Below are 13,182 nucleotides of genomic sequence, written 5' to 3'. Positions count from 1 at the left end.
AGCGAGCACAGAGCATGAAATGCCCATCCTATTTACCCCCACGAGTCCAACAACACAGGTCTAGGATGCATTCACTAAAAGGGACAGTTTACTTTCTTCCCTTCTCGGTACACATCAATTCACTTCAACGTTCTTTATCCCAACATTTCAAATGGGCCCTTTTGATAAAAGGCCAGAAGGAGTTGTTGACTTGCTTCTGACACGTTTATAAAAACAAAATTAAGGGCTTGATTTAGAACTTGGCGGACAAATACTCTATCACAAAAGTGACAGATATCCAGTCTGCAAAAATCTAAATCCCATCATGTCCTATTGGATTTAGATTTTGGCAGACGGGATATTCATCACCGTTGTGATGGAGTAACCTACCGGCCCAGTTCTAAATCAGGCCCTAAGTAATTTATTCAATAAAACATGTCTTTCAGCTAAAAGAAACTGAGAGATTTCCGTACTTGCAGCTGAAGCACTGGCTTATACTTACAGAATTTCAATTACTTCCAACACACGGAAAAACATTGTTCAAAAAAACTTTTCCCTTCTTTGGCCTCTAAGAAAGGCCTTATTTTTAAGATATAGATAATAGTATCAGAAATTAACCTTAAATGGGTATTTTAAAACAAATGGTGTGTTGGTAGTAGGCAAACAAAAATATGGTTTTGCTACGCTAATTGGTACACTGAAATCTCACCTGGACCTACTCAATGCAACCCTCAATGCAGCTGCAAGAACGGCAACCAGTACTTTGATCATATTACTCCCTGTCTTGCATCAGGTTCCCCATAGATGCAAGAAGCATGCTAGAGGTAACCTGTTTGATGCTGTACATTTTTGTATACCTAAATACCTAGCAGTAGCTCTCCCTGCTACTGGATCCTCTGGGATTTAAGAGAAGGATCACCTACCCTTGATCATTTCCAGAGCAGCACCGACTATCTGGAATTCCCTTCAACCTGAAATTCCAGAAACCTTCTGTTATTATCATTTTGAAAAGTGGGGTGCAAAAACATTTGATGAACACATTCTTCACACCGTAAACCTCCCTGCCCTATGAGACCATCCCAGTCAGCTGATCACCTGGATAACCAAAACAAATAAACAGATTCTTCCCAAAAAAATCTCCTTTCCTCAAGAGAATATCCCCGTTTGCCACCCCAAGGGAGAATCAAAATAGATTAACAGATTTTTCCCACTATAACCTGCCTACCCAAACAGACCATCATGGTTGGCTGGTCACCTGCTGCCCAAGGACTTAATAGAAAACTAGTAAAAGAGATTATTCCAAAACAGAATGTTCAACATCATCAAATGAAAGGTTTCCCGGAAAGAACATCCTTCCCCACAGTGATTTTTGCTGCAAACTTACCTCTTGATCAGTCCCCACTTTTGGAAGTTAAGCATACTACTGCCAGCCCTACTGTAGTGTTGAACCATTTTTTTTTTTTTTTTATTAGACATACAGAACATTCATAATAGTACTGTATATATCTGTTAGTGATTATAACAGTGCTCAGGCAGTTTTAAATACATGCTGTTATGTTAACACAGGAGTTTCTGGTTCTAACCTGAACTAATAAGCAAACTTAATGTAAGCAAAACAGGCAAACTGGAAGATTTATAGCTATGTGTGACATCAGCATTACAAACAGGCACATTACATCCTTAAGGATGATGGAGCACGCAATCCAACAGGAGTCTCTGTGTATTGTTAAAATGGTATGGTGGTATGTCTACACCTCCACGGTGTCCCCAAGCCTCTGATTCTCTAACGTTTTACAGTCTGTGATAGTGTGGCGTCCACTGTCCGCAGTTCCTAATATGGGATGTCAACATTCAGTCCTGGGGTGTGGATGCCGGGGGCGTGGAGGGCGGGGGGGTCAATATATTTACCAATTAGGACTCTCTATCCCTACTCTTGTCATGAAGGCACCTTTCCTAAGGCACCATTCATTTGCGGTACTCATTCAGCTCCTGCATAGACATGCCACTTGTGATTGGAACCCTGCGTAATCCTCTGGAGTCCTCCAGCCTAAGTGCAGTCCCCACTGCTTTACCCCATTTTAACAAATTGGCACCCAAGTGGGAGAGGGTCGGGAGCGTGGGTGATTTCCAACTCATGGCAATAGCTCTTCTACCTATAATGAGCGCCAGGTCAATGAAGCGATTTGTTACAGCTGCTCGCTTGGAGTGGTGAAAGAGGCCCAGCAGGGCACTTTCTGCCTTATAAAGGTCGTACGGTGATTTAACTCTGTTATGAACCCCACTATTTGTTGCTAGAAACTGACCGATTCTGGGCAATATGTGGAGCATATTGGCAACTGAGGGCACACTGACGAGGTCCCAAACATACTATTTAGCACGTCCAGGGTTAGATAAGCCCTATGTAATATATTGTACTGTATGTATTGAAATTTAGCGTTTCTGGAGACTTTTTTGTGGTATATCAGCACTCTATCCCATTCTTTATCTTGGAACTGCCCCCTCACATTCTGTTCCAATCTTGCATGCAAGAGCTGCCGGGGGTCTTTGGTTGTGTGTACTAGTGCCCGGTTGAGACAAGTGATTATGTTCTACTCACTGCCCGTGACGTGTAGCGCATGCACTAACGGATGAGGATCCCACTCCTTGTCGGTTATGTGCCATTGCTCAGTCAGTATGGCAGTTAACCTAGCGTGTGCTATGAAATGTCCTGTCAGTATTCCCTCTTCACTATGCAGGTGATCAAAAGACTAAAGTACTTTATCATGGGATAATGCTCCCACTGTGTCTATCACTGCGGCTTTCCACTGTTGCATGCCCGCTAGGCCTATCATTGACTGGAAGGACCTAAACGCTGCAAGTTTAATTTCGGGGCAATACGTCTGTAGCGCAGGCATTATTTTAATGCTTCGTTTATAACTTACATGTGCCACTGATAGCAGTGTGCTGCACTGTGAAGGCGGTGTAGCAGATGGAAGGAGAGTTTCTCAGACCAAGCGCTGTGCATCTGCCAGCCCTACTGTAAGGATTACTTTGTACAGCACTGTGACGTCTTTGGTAATCTCTATAAATAAGTAAATAAATGAGAGAAGGTGGTTGGTCGAGAAGTTTGGGAGATTCCATGGAGAGATATTTACAAAAGCTCATTTTCCATGAAAATAAGAGAAATACATCATAAATATCTATATGGATTGCATTACTACACTATAAAAGTACCTAAATGTTTCCATCTACTATCTTTGTATCAGAAACAGGTTTATCCTAGTCCTGGAAAGAGATCACATTGGCAGTTAAGGAGGATTTGGGATACCACCTTCTGCATGCACCAGGGCTATTCCTATTAGGAATAAGGCCACCTGGCTGTCAGCATCTCACAAAAACAATAGAATTATATGCATGGGAGATGCTAAATTGACAACAACTTTTTGGTTGAAAAAAGCAGAACCTCCCTCAGGCTTCCGATGGTACAGCAGATCCTAAGATTTCATTGTTATTGCATGATTAATTAGTAATGTGCGTGAGGAACACATAGGGGGTCATTTTGACCTCAGCGGTCTTTTGACAAGACCGCCGAGGGACCGCCGTGCTGAAGACCGCTCGGTGTATTATGACTGCTGGCAGCCCTCCGTCCTTTTTTGGACGGAGAGCCGCCAGCAGCCATACTGGCGGGCGGCGGGGAAGTGGAGGTTGCTCCACCTCCACCGCCACGTCAACAGAACACCGCCCACCGAATAATGTCCTGTGATTCAGCGTGGCGGTGTTCTGTTGACGGTGTGGTGGTGGCGGAGCAGCCCCATGGATCCAGTCCCCTCCCGGAGGATCAACGGACCAGGTAAGTTGATCGTCCGTTAGGGGAGGGGGGTGGGGGGGTGTTGTGTGTTGTGTGCGTGCATGGGGGTGTGCGTGTGTGTGTGTAGAGGGGGTGTGTGAGTGCGTGTATGCATGCAGGGGTGTTGTGTGTTTCGAAATGAGTGCGTGTATGTCAGTATGGATGTGTGCATGTATGTCTGAATGTGGGTGTGTGCGTATGACTGTGTGTGTGGCTGTTGGCATGTATGTTGATGTGTGTGCGGGTATGTGTGTTGGTGGTGCCTGCGTGCATGTCGGGTGTGTAATGTAATGTTGGGGGTAGGGGTGGGGAGGGGGGTCCTGACACCTTTGGGGGTGGCAGGGGTGGTGGGGGGGGGAAGGACTCGGGTGGGGGAGACCCCTATCTGTGCCAGGGAAGGACTTCCCTGGCACTGATAGTGCTTACCGCCATGGATTTCATGGCGGTTCCAAACCCCATGAAATCCATGGCGGTCAGCCGGGTCATGATACCGCCGGCGGTATTGTGACAACTGCCGGGCGGGAGACCCAGGTCTCCAGCCCAGTGGTCATCTCCGCCCTGGCGGTCGGAACGGAGAAGTGGCGGATGACCATTGCGGTAACCGCCATGGTCATAATTTCAAAATTTTTACCGCCAGCCTGTTGGCGGTAAGACCGCCGCTTCTCCGCCGACCGCCAGGGTCGTAATGACCCCCATAGTTTTGAAGGGATTTGGGGCTGCCCTGTACTAGTGTTATCATCAAAGGATCCACCCTGCACAGTCTACTTCCTGGCCCGAAGATTAAAATTTCGAGAATCCTTTGTTAGGATTGGCAGACAGCAACTGAACTGTATGAAACACTTTGAAGTATGAGCTGTATTGCGAGAACCACATAAAAAGAGCAAAGATGTATTGTGACCATTGTGGTTAAATTCAATGAGCATCGCTTGAATGTAACCAAATGGAAGGAGTGGACATGAGAATTGTGGGACTTTACCAATGTTAACGTTGTTCCTATTTTCTTGTCATTTTCTTTCCTGTTTAATTCTTACAAAATTAGAAAGAGCATTTACTTTGACTCTATGAAGCAACTGTAAGACACTGTGGGCCTGTTTCACGAAGGTAAGCTTAGACTGAAAGTTTAAGTTTATGACTTTCGGTATTCACAAAGGAAAGTTAGGAGTGGTATCTTTATGTACCCACTCGGGTTCAGTTTCCGGACTCGGGGTAGAGACTCTTCACTCAAGGTAGAATCTCCACACTCGGGGCTGAGACATTACACTTTGCCTGGAATTATTGTAATTGCAGACACTTGCAGACAATCAATATCACCTGCAACGCTGCACTACAGACCACATAAAGGCAGCATACATTCAAGGCTCTGGTCTATCCACACCAACACGACACCTGCCTGCTCTCTGCCTGGAAATTCTTACAACATGCTACCTTTGAGAATGACGAGAAAAGGCAGGTGAAGACGTTCACCAGGAGAGAGATGGCTAGACTCTCACAGGTGGACTTACTGAACCCTCCTCCGAGTCACACCACTTGACGGCAATGTTCTCTTCACCATGCACTTCCAACTGCTACATGGGCTGTCTGTGACTGATGAACCTAATGTGGTGTCAGGTAATATGTGAAGAATTAAACACTGACTCAAAATGCAATATGTGTATTATTCAATGCAAATGAGACTATGGAAGTCATTCCAAGGCTGTTCAGATATTTATATTGAATTAGACTCTCAAGTGTCTCATTTTTCACTACAAGTCCCAGAATCTTTTGTGACAGAAATGGTAATAGTCACTTTCTCATTCACAAACAGTGGCCCATCACTGCTGGTAATTTGGTTTTACACTGGCAAATTGCACTAGAAAATGTGCCTGAGGTAGTAACCATCCTGTTGCCTTGTAAATGTAATTGAGTAAATATGTAAATTGTTGTCCATAATCATTATTTCTTGCTATTATCTGTTGACTTGTCATTTTCATTGCCACATACAGCCAGAGTAGGTATACACACTGAAGCAGAGGTCTCTGCATTTGCAGGCAAGCAGCGTTATGGGGCACATCAACCCATTCCATCAGCACCAACAGGTACGTAAATATGGCCTGAAGAGGGACCCTTCTGCTTACATTGTAATCTGACAACCCACAGATATTTTACATAGAATCCAACAATACTCTCAAACATGTGAACTGAACTAGGAAATGTAGTATGTTACATGTGTCACCTTGAATGTAGACTAAATACACTCATATAATTTCAGACATTGTGACACTAGCCAGAAAAACTTCTACTACAGTGATCTCTGTTCCACGGAAGAGTGTGACATCTGGTCATGCACCACACACTGGGCAGATGGCAGACCCGGGTAAGTTCTCTTAATAAGGATTTCACAAAATGCCCATGCTCTTAAATATTGGATGATATGTCAGTAGCATGTGGCATGTGTCTAATTTCCCTGTTATCATTCATCTCCATATGTGCAGATATGGCTCATGAGAGTACTTCAGAAGGAGTTGGGTAGTGATAGGATGACTCCATGTTTATGTTACATTACTACAATATGTACCAAATTGCCTATACTGTCTCATCTAAAGAGTAGTAGCCACAACTGGCTTGAAAGTCTGTACTATGGATACGCTCAAGCATTTTCCCAGGGGCAAAAATGTATGGTCAGTGATGTGGCAGAGGCTTAAACTGACAGGAGCAGGGTCGTTGTTGGTATATGGGGGGTGGATGGGGTTGGTGATGAGGTGGATGTAGGTGAAGCAAACCATATGCTTCAGGTGGCTAAAGTGCACAACGTGATACCTGAATATGTGTGATTAATCCCTGTTTCTCCATGTGACCAAATTTTGTTATCCTAGGCAATTGATTCATTTCACCTTCCCTCCTCTTTCATCCTGATTGCATATCAGAGAACCTTGAAAGACATGACTTCAGGATGTGTGCTGTACAAAACATTCTCCGGTGTTTGATATAAAAAATGCTGATGTTGTTTATTTTTAATAGGAACGTGCCAGGGTGAAACAGTTCTGCACATCAATGAAATTCCCTGTTAGACAAATTAAGATACTTTTTCATTCTTTTGCATGTATGCTTCAAGATGTTTTTACAATTCAAGGTGTTTCTAACGTTAAACAATACAGGACACCCCAGTTACTTCCTTTCATTAACCTAAATTTACCTTCAAATACATTTTTGCCTGTTAATTTCACATCTTTTCAATCTCAGTGCTATGTTGAGTTAAGAGCACACCAGTGCTGTGTTGGCCATGGTGGCTGCATGTGAAGGTCAGGAGGGCTGCTTGTGATCCCCGGGCCGTAATTTGAGTATCACTGGTCTATACCTATGACATACACATGTAAAATGATTACCATCATCTACTGTATTGAAATGTTGATATGCATGGCACATTACACCTGCTGTCAGGCCCTCCTCTGTGATCCAGACAACACCATCCAGTGGTTTGGTAAACACCCTGGCTGCAGCATTCAGACATACTACAATCCACCCGTCAGGTAAGTGTGCCATATAGTGTTATAAACTGTTGATTCTCAAATTGTGCCCATAAACCAACTCCTTGTGAAAGAATATCAGCAGATTTTGCCATGCCATTTTTTGTAACATCTGAAGTTGGCCTGTAATATGTTCACAACATAATCAGTAACATCTGTGTTATTCCTGCATGTTCACATATAAATCATGCTGAAGATTAATTTTAGTGTCACTTCCTTCTGATGCTGCTGGATCAAGGACCACATCTTCTGCAACATACTCAAAGAGCTAGGTTCAGCAGATGACATCATGTCAGGGATCTCAATATCACACAAAGCTCTGGCTGGAGCTAGTGAATTTGATTTTGCATTGCACATCTGCATTGAGCATCTCAGTGCTACAGCGTGAGCTGCCACATGTAGGTTTACACAAACAAGGTGACATGTGGAACATAAGATACATGCAAAGATTGTTTGACCCAACCCTTGTATTGTAGTACATGACATGCCAAGGTAAATACTTGTTGCAACCTCAGTATTTCAGGTGCTGAGGACAATGAGTTGCTTCAGGAAGCTAAACCATCAACCAGTGGAGGGTGACAGCTGTGTATGTTACCAGCACTGCAATAGAAGAGGAGGATGAGGAGGAAGTAGAGGAGGATGAAGAAGATGATCTGGTGCTGGTCGAGGAAGAGGAGTCTCAGGGGTGCCTTGTTGGTCTGCAGGGAAAAAAACAAAGACTACACCAGGTCAGGCCAGCATTGCACCTCCCACATTTCCTCTGGGAATTGCCCATTTCCAGCAGTCAGCCAACCAGCCACAACATTCACCTACCCCTACACAACCATCTCTTCCTCACAGCCCTCACATCCAAGCTATACATGTTGGTTCTTCCACACACTTCTCCCATGACAGTGCCTCCCAGGCCTTCTCTCAAGCATCTGAGGAACCTGACACCCCTGATGAGGAGCAGGTATTCCCTGGGCACCAATCTCCTCTGCACAGTCTTTCACATGCCAACCCTGGAAGATTGTCTTGGTGGCCAGTGGGAGGATGGGGTTTTCCAACAGCAGGCTGGGTATTCTGTCTGACATGTCAGACTCAGTTCAGGAAATACAGTAAATTCCTCAGATGATTGACAGACCCATGTCTTGGACAGTATTGAGAAATCGTGCTAAGACATGACAAGGAAGTAAAATTACATCACAGCTATCAACCAGGAAGTATGTGCAAGACAACATGCCTAAGCCATAAAGATGATGGAGGGCATGTTGAAACTATTTCAGTCTTCCTTCATGGTCAATGCATGGAGGGGACCCAAAACACCTACCTGCACCACACCCCACCCACTCACCTGTACCACAACATGCAGAGGCACCCCCTAATATCCATAGACACCACCCCCTGCACTTGCCCCTCCACCTAATCTCATCCCCCACCTCTACAGGCACCCACTCCACCTTTATAGCCACCCTCACCCTCTGTACATGCACCTGCACCACCTGTACAGCCACCCTCATCCTCTGTAGAGGCACCTGCCTGACCTGTACAGGCACCCTCACCCCCTGTGCAGACACCTGCTCCACCTGTGCAGCCACCCAAAGCCCATGTATAGGTACCTTTTCCACCTGTACAGCTACCCTCACCCCTTGTAAGGCACCCACAGGCTGCAAAGGCAGATGCACCACACCCACCCACAAATCAGCAACAGCACAGTAAATGCACTTACTCACATCGATCCTCAGCACCACTATTTCGAAGTCACAAGAGGGATCACCCATGATTACTGTAATATATATTGTCCACTAATATTTGTAAATAAATAGATATCTTCCACATTTCCATTGAGTTGAGCATTAGTTGGTGACGGTCATTTGGTTACTCCAGTTGTAGGCCAATTAGTGTTGATAAATGTGTGTAAGACATGTAGATTAGTACACCATCTGTGTACCAATGTACAATGAAACCTCAATGCATTAAATGCAGCAGATATAATGAAACACACAATACTTTGATATTTGTTTTTCGAAATGTATGTGAGATAGTATTTAAATTAAAAGAAAAACTGTCCATTTGAAAGGGAGAAAGGAAATCAAATAAATCAGATTGGGCAAGGGAACTTGGAGGGGGTGGGCAAAATAAATATGACACATCAGGAAGCATTAGCGGAACATGTCTATGTACAAGGGACAAACAAAAAAAGTCCACAGTCCAAACAATTTCCAGTCACTGACAACCCTCAGTGTCCTCCTTGACAATAATGTACAAGTTCTCTGCCCCTGTGGATACCTCTTGGCTGGTGGGTGAGGACCAGACACCCCACAGGAGCACCAAACATGAGGGGTGCCAGGGGTGAGAAGGAAAACAAAGAGGGAACATGAAATGGGATACACAACTACAGTGGTTTGGGTGGGATAGTGAACCTACTCAGACAATATGGCTGCATCCCAAGGAAGAGATGAAGGCAGTGAGGTCGGCCATATCCCTGGAATGTGCATCTCAGAACCTACAAAATTAATCTCTGAAATCCTGTAAGATCTGAGAGGACACATTCTGCTCAGCCTCAGATGCAGCTGTAGGAATGACAGTACATGGAAGGATTTGGGTTGAACCTAAAGGATTTGAGGTGTGGGGGCAGGTGCCTTCCTCAGCTATTCTGGGCAGGCAAATTGAGGGGTGTTAGAAATAGTGTCTTTGGTTGGCAGTCAAGTTACCCCCTGTCCAAGCAAGGACCCTCACTCTAGTCAGGGCCAAGGAGAATCGCCCTCAGTTAACCCCCGCTCACCCCCTTGGTAGCTTAGCATGAGCAGGCAGGCTTAACTTCAGAAGCAAGGTGTAAAGTATCTGTACCAACACACACAGTAACTCAGTGGAAACACTACAAAATGACACAACACAGGTTTAGAAAACTAGATATTTATCTAAACAAAACAAGACCAAAACAACATACACAAGTCAAGTTATGAATTTAGAAAGCAAAAGCGTACAAAATTACCTGGGTAGCGGCAAAATAAAGCCACACGGGCGAACGTGTGACAAAAAAGGGCAGCGATGCGTTGATTTCTCACTCGCAAGCGAGAGCATACGTCGTTTCTCCTGCGGTCGGGTCACGTGCATCGTTTCTTCTCTCCCGCAAGTGAGTGATGCGTCGATCTGGACGGACACCTCAGGTCCTGGCAGGCTTTGCGTTGATTTTCCGTGCACTGTGTCAAGAAACCGCGCTGCGGGGGGGCTTGCATCAATAACAGCAGCTGCTGCGGGTGTTGCGCATCATTTCTCCAGCCACATTGCATCGATCTTTCAGCCGCGATGCAGTTGAAGTGTCGTTTTTAGCCGCAAGGCCAACGGCATGTTGTTTTTCAGCCGCGAAGTGGGTGGTGCGTCGAAAGTTACCCCACACAGCGGTCTTTGAATGGTTTTCAGTCCTTTTCATCCAGCTGCACCTTTCAAGGGCCCAGAGACAGGCTAGGGCACCACTTGGCAGGCAGGACACAGCAGAGTGCTGGCAGAGAGAAGTCTTTGCTGTCCCTGAGACTTCAACAACATGAGACAAGCTCAGTTTCAAGCACTTGGAGATTGGTCATCAGTGGGAATTCATACAAAAGCCAGTCTTTGTCCTCTCTCAGTTAGAAACAGCTATTGCAGGCCAACACAGCAAAGCACAATCACAGGCAAAGGGGCAGTACTCCTCCTCCAGCTTCTCCATCTCTTCTCCTTAGCAGAGGTTCCTCTTGGTTCCGGAAGTAATCTGATTTTCAGGGGTTTTGGGGGCTCTTCTTATACTCCTTAATGTCTTTGAAGTAGGCCTACTTCAAAGAGTAGTCTCTGTTGTTTTCCAGATCCTGACTTGCCCAGGCCAGGCCCCAGACACACACCAGGGGGTTGGAGACTGCATTGTGTGAGGGCAGGCACGGCCCTTTCAGGTGTACGTGACCACTCCTCCTCTCCCTCCTAGCACAGATGGCTCATCAGGATATGCAGGCTACACCCCAGCTCCCTTTTTGTCACTGTCTAGAGAGAGGCACAAACAGCCCAACTGTCAAACTGACCCAGACAGGGAATCCTCCAACAGAGCAGAGTCACAGAATGGTTTAAGCAAGAAAATGCCTACTTTCTAAAAGTGTCATTTTCAAACACACAACCTAAAAACCAACTTCACAAAAATATGTATTTTTTAGTTGTGAGTTCAGAGTCCCCAAACTCCACATGTCTATCTGCTCCCAAAGGTAATCTATGCTTTAATCATTTTTAAAGGCAGCCCCCATGTTAACCTATGAGAGAGATAGGCTTTGCAACAGTGAAAAAATTATTTGGCAGTATTTCACTGTCAGGACATGTAAAACACATACATACATGTCCCACCTTTAGCATACACTGCACCCTCCCATGGGGCTACCTAGGGCCTACCTTAGGGGTGCTTTACATGTATAAAAAGGGAAAGGTTTAGGTCTAGCAAGTGGGAAAACTTGCCAGGTCGAATTGGCAGTTTAAAACTGCACACACAGACACTGCAGTGGCATGCCTGAGCCATGTTTACAGGGCTACTAATGTGGGTGGCACAAGCAGTGCTGCAGGCCCACTGGTAGCATTTGATTTACAGGCCCTGGGCACCTCTAGTGCACTTTACTAGGGACTTACTGGTAAATCAAATATGGCAATCATGGATAGTCAATGTACACATACAATTTATACAGGAAACACTTACACTTTAGCACTTGTTAGGAGTGGTATAAGTGTCCAGGGCAAACAAAACAGCAAACACATAGTCCGGCACACAGAAACAACCTGGGAAGTAGAGGCAAAAAGTTAGGGGACACCATGCCAAAGATGCAAAGTCTAACACGCTGTAGGGGTGCCACTTGGCCACTGCCTACTTGGTGTCCCAAGTATACCACAGAACCCTGCCCTATTTGGCAATTGCTTGCCTTAATAGTGTGGCTGGGCCTCCAACACTTTACAGAGGTGTTGCAAGTGTTCCTCCCATGTGGAACTAAAGACAGCAATGTCATCCAGGTAGGCGGCACTGAAATCACCCAGTCCAGCCAATACCTGGTTGATCAACCTCTGAAAGGTGGCAGGGGCATTTTTCATTTCACAAGGCATCGCCCTAAACTGGTAGTGCCCATCTGGTGTGGAGAATGCAGACCTCTCCTTAGCCCCCTCAGTCAGGGCGATTTGCCAGTACTCAGAGGTAAGATCAAACGTACTTAGGTACTTGGCAGCTCCCAACCGGTCAATGAGATCATCAGCTCGGGGGATGGGGTGCGTGTCAGTTTTCTTGACCGCATTGAGTCCCTGGTAATCCACACAGAACCGGAGTTCTGGAGTCGCACCAGAAGCAGCAGGCTTTGTGACCAAAACCACTGGGCTGTCCCAAGGGCTGCTGGAAAACTCAATATCCCCCAACACTAACATTTTAGAGACTACCTCTTTAATGTTAGCCCTTACCCTGTCAGTGACTCTGTAAACTTTGTGTTTAACAGGAGGACTGTCCACAGTGTCTACATCGTGTGTACACAAGTGTGTGACCCCTGGGATCAGGGAGAACAGAGAGGTGAACTGACCCGACACCTGATGACAGTCCCTCTGCTGCTCTGGGGTCAAGGAGCGGGAGAGGATCACTCCCTCCACAGACCCATCCCTTTTCTCCAGCAGACAGGAGGTCAGGAAAGAGGCTCAGTCTCTTCCTTCACCTCATCATTTGTTTCTAGGAGAATGGACAATTCAGTCCGCTCAAAGTATGGCTTGAGCCGGTTCATATACAGGAACCTTAAAGGGTTCCTGGGAGACCACAAGTCTACCAGGTAAGTGACTTCACTCTTGCGCTCCACCAAATCAAATGGTCCAGTCCATTTGTCCTGGAGTGCCATAGGCTCCAATGGCACCAATGGCACC

This window comes from Pleurodeles waltl, chromosome 10 (assembly GCF_031143425.1).
Source record: "Pleurodeles waltl isolate 20211129_DDA chromosome 10, aPleWal1.hap1.20221129, whole genome shotgun sequence".
NCBI lineage: Eukaryota > Metazoa > Chordata > Amphibia > Caudata > Salamandridae > Pleurodeles > Pleurodeles waltl.
The sequence above is the reverse complement of the archived record's forward strand: the minus strand, read 5'-3'. Positions refer to the sequence as shown.